Below are 5,000 nucleotides of genomic sequence, written 5' to 3'. Positions count from 1 at the left end.
TGAACGATTTTTTTTTTTTAAATGCGCACATTTCAAAGTTAAAGAAATAAAAAAATTATTTATTTATTGAATTTATTAAATTTTTTTTATTTATCAAATTAGTTTTAACAAAAGAAAAAATAGTTTAAAGTTGCCACTTATAAAATTAAAATTTTTTTTTCTAACAATTTTTATTTCTTTTATTTTAATTATAAAAAAATCTTTTATAATTAAATAATATAAATAAAAAATTATATAAATTTCAATGATACTTTAATTAAAATCTACATTATTTAAAAGTGTTTTGCTAATATAAAAACGTTAGTAAAAATAAATGTGTCGAAGTTTTTTATTTTCAATGTAACTAAAAACCTTTTTTTCTCAGCGCATTTGTTAAAAACCGTGGTTAAATCAACAAAACAAAATATTATTTGCGTGGTCATATAAAGATAGAATCTAAATACAATATTTAATTAATAAGATTATATTTCCTTATAATTTATTTCTTAAAACAATGTTTTACTTAACATAATATTATGTTTTTTTTTACAACGATGTGATAATGGTTGGAGGTCGGCTGCAAGAGCAGGTCCAACTATGTTTACAATGCATTTTTGCACCTTGTCTAAAAGAGAAAGGGCATCGTTAGAAGAACCGCCACAGATATGGCAACAGTATTCCATACAAGGCCGGATTTGAGATTTATAGAGATAGAGAATAGAATCCGAAGTAAGAAAGTGACGAGCTCGATAAAGAGATGCAACCTTAGCAGATGCTAATTTTGCAACTGATTTGATATATGGTTTCCAAGAAAGATTGAAAGTAAGAGTTAATCCTAGAAGATAAAGAGTAGATGACTCATCGAGTACATCACCTTTCATAAATATAGGAAGATCTAAATTATTGCGATAACGATTGGCTGAAAAAAATTGAGTTTTATCTGTATTGAAGTTCACCATGCTGTAACAGAAATGAGATCCTTTTCAAGCTCAAATGCCCCCTCCAAGTAATCAGAGAGTGTTGGTTTCTTATCACGACGAGAATAAATGGTAGTATCATCAGCAAACAATGCCACCTTAGATGTGAGAATATCTGGAAGATCATTGATGTAAATTAGAAAGAGTATAGGGTCAAGGATAGAACCTTGAGGAACCCCTGAAGTTACAAAATAAGAAGAAGAGTGCTGTCCATCGAGGACAACTTTTGTGCTACGATTGGAAAGGAAGGATTCAATAATCTTAAAGATGTTGCCAAATACACCATAAGAAGAAAGCTTATGGAGAAGACCAGCATGCCAAACTTTATCAAAAGCTTTTGAAATGTCAAGAGCGATGACCTTAACCTCTAATGCACGATAAAATCTATCAGTTATTACTTTTAGCAAATCAGCTGTAGAATGAGAAGATCGAAATCCATATTGATGATCAGAAAGTAAGTTATTAGATTCAAAATGAGAAATTAAGTGTTTGTTAATTAAAGATTCAAAAACCTTGCTTATGATAGGAAGAAAACTAATGGGACGGTAGTTAGACAAATCAGATCGCTCTCCAGAATTTTTTAAGATAGGGATAACGGATGCCACTTTCCAGCTGGAAAACAAGACTCTGATAAGCACTTGTTAAATAGTTTTGAGAGTATAGACAACAGCTTTGGAGAACACTTCTGCAAGACAATAACAGGTATGTTGTCTGGGCCACAAGCTGTTGAAGAGTCTAAGCAGGAAATCACTTTAGATACAGAAGCTGGAGTGATACAAATGTTGAGCAATGGATCAACCTGTTTGTTGACAATATCAGGTAGAACACAACTAGTGGAATCCAGAGATGATATTGATGAAATGTGTTTAGCAAACAGTTTAGCTTTGTCTTTAGGTGAGGTGACTAATTCTGAACCATACAAGAGAGGTGGAATTAAAGATTTGCCCTTATTATTGATACTATTAAAGATTCTCCAGAAGCCACGAGAGCCTAATTTTTGAGATGAGATACGAGATTTCATAACCTGAGAATAGCGGGCTTTGGCGTTAGACAAAAACTTTTTACAATGGTTTCTAGCAGTAATAAACAGACGTCTGTTTTCTGGAGAATTGTTTTGCTGATAAATATGGAAGTAACGGTTTCGATTGACAATAGCAGCACAGTGTGAGGAAATGGAGGAGAGTGAGGCTTGACCTTGAATCATCGAAAGGGAACAAAAGATTCTATGCCAGCCTGAATCCACAAAGTTATGTAAGATGCGCATTTGTCGACAGGAAGACAAAAGATTTCTACCCAAACGCCATCACGAAAAAAATCACGGAAAGAATCCCAGTCAGCTTTACTGTAGTTGTAAGAGGTACGATAATAGGGGAATTCAGGTGATGAAGCAGAATGAGATATTGGTTTTAGAGAGATCAAACTGTGATCAGAAGCACCTAAGGGTAAATGTGGAGAAACTGAGCACTGACTAGGATCAGAAACAAGACAAAAATTTAGTAGAGAAGGCAAATGATTCAGGTTGTCTGGAAAGCGAGTTGAAAAGTTGACTATTTGAGTTAGAGATTGAGAAAGGCAAAAGTTGTGGGCTTTAATGCCTGCAGAATCACTGACACTAGAGCCAAGCCATTCAGAGTGGTGAGCATTAAAGTCGCCAACAACAACTATATTAGCTGATGGATAAAGAGAGAGTGCTTGGTCAATATGATCAGAAATAACATCAAAAAGAGTGCAGTCTTGAGATGAAGGAGAGCAATATAGAACAAATAGAAAAGTAATAGAGTGAAGTGGTGCTAAACGAAAGCACATGAAAGTTTGAGGATTCAAACTTAGTTTCACGACAAATGGGTGAATTCTTACAAATGTAAATGCCCAGGCCAAGCATGTGACTATTGGAGTCTTTAAGAATTAAAGGAAGATAACCATAAACACTAAGATCGCAAGATGAGACAACTGAACTCAAATTAGTCTCACAAAGAGCAAGTAGGTCTGGTGAACTTTGCAAGAGATAAGGCTCAACAGAGGAAAAGTTACTTCAAAGACCACGAATATTAGTGAGTGATAGGTTTAGAGAACTTGGCGATGATGATGGTTTTTTGTGTTTTATAGTTTTTGGTACTTTATTCATTTTTAAATTTGATTGAAGAACTTGACTCAAAGCATAGATAGTACTCAGAACACTGTTTAATAGCCCAAGCAATTGGCTCTTTACTATTAATAAACCCTAAGCCATAACAAAGGGCTCCAAATGTGGCCTTCACAATGCACACCAAAAGTACAAACCGGGACACCATCCATGCGCAACATGGCACTGTTAATACTTTGATATTTTTCAGCTGTTGATGGAATCAGCCTCTCTGAGAGCTACTATAGAGTTTGGGAAACCTGACTACCAGCCGGCCTCAGAACCATAAAATTGAGTTTTAGAGCTGTACCCTCATTAGGAAATAATAGAATGAGTTGCCTAGTCATAAAAACAGAAACAAAAGCAAAACCCATGCATTGAGTCAAGAAGATCCAGCATTCAACATCCTAAACTGGAAACAATGTATTAAAAATACATCTGCGCCAGCCTAATAGATGAAGAAAGGGTGTGAAGCTGGTCATGTACAACATGTACTAATTTTGCGTTTTGATAATGGAGATGTAATTGAAATATCACACAAAATTGATGTCACCAATATTACTTATTTATAATTATAAATTTTTTTTCAAATTTCAATATTCAGATGCTCAGAGTCCTAGTAACTAAGGGATTTAATAGAAATAAATTATGAATAAATTTTTACTTAATATATATGGAAACTAAAATTAAAAAAAAATTCAAGATTAGAAAACTAAAATTTTTCCCATTTTGTCCACATACTGGCCCACTGTGCGTCAGGTAAACACGAGTGTACACCTCTGATGGATAACTGTGAAATAAGTAGACAATATTCGTTATATTGGCATTGTACTTTTTTATTTATATCATAATTTTTGTATGCTTTCTTGATTCTTTTTAAATGATGAACTCTAATATCTAATTATATCAAATTATATCTTTGTGTTTCTAGGCTAATCTATTTCAAAACACTGATAAATAAATCTTAAAAATAAAGATGGTACATTATTCAAGTAAATATCATTTATTCAAAATAACCACAAAAACAATAAAAGTAACTTACAAAAATCGAAGCTATATAGTTAATGTGAACTTTCTATTATCTTGCATTTGTTCAACAAAACAAAAATATTTACCATTATTATTTATTTACCAATGTGTTTGTCTATGTATGTATTTAACTATGTGTTTGTACCTATGTTATTTACCTATGTGTGTTATTATTTATTTATCTTTAGTTGTTTTAGTAATAATTAATGTGGTAGTAAAGCTGGAGGATCACACTATGAATCTGGAATGATATACATTCAATTTGTTTCTGTGTTCACCAGCATTGTTTGACAAAGGCAGGGGTTGGCAATGCAATTATTAATTTAAAGATTTAAATTTTTTTAATATTTAATGTTTGAAAAAAAAATTTTGTTTATTATCTTTTTTATTTTTAGTCTTTGTGTTGATAACTGATATCTTGATAGCTGATAGCAATTATTGAGTTTTTTCAAACTAGTTATATTTGGGTAGGGGTAACTGATGAGCAACATTTTTGGATTTTAAATAAAATGTATTTTGCAAATTTTAAGGGCTTTTTTATAAGAACTAGTAATATTATGGTGTAGAATTTTCTCCTAGTTTTCTTTTTTAAATTGGTAAATGTTGAGTGTTTTATCAGCAAAAACCGAAGTATTAATAATTTGGTTTGATTTATTTTTCTAACATTTAACTTTAACTTTATTTGGAATTCATTAATTTTATTCTGGAAACTTGTTTTAAGTACAGTAGGTTGTTTTCAAAATTTTCTAAATCAGGAATAAAAGGTGGGATATTTTTTGTTTTAAACCCAAAAATATTATCTTCTTGGTTATTATTAATTACATTATCTGTTTTTAAATGTATGTCATGTTGGGTCTCAAAAGAATGAAAATTTTATAAAAATTTTAAAAGTA

General features: G+C 31.5%; 1 protein-coding gene across 2 annotated transcripts in view; it reads right to left on the bottom strand.

Annotated features, from left to right (window-relative positions):
* Positions 1-5,000, bottom strand: part of LOC100212385 (mannose-6-phosphate isomerase) — a 42,358-nt gene that overhangs the window by 9,194 nt on the left and 28,164 nt on the right. The window lies entirely within an intron of this gene.

The sequence above is a fragment of the Hydra vulgaris genome, chromosome 01 (genome assembly GCF_038396675.1).
Source record: "Hydra vulgaris chromosome 01, alternate assembly HydraT2T_AEP".
NCBI lineage: Eukaryota > Metazoa > Cnidaria > Hydrozoa > Anthoathecata > Hydridae > Hydra > Hydra vulgaris.
The sequence above is the reverse complement of the archived record's forward strand: the minus strand, read 5'-3'. Positions and strand labels throughout refer to the sequence as shown.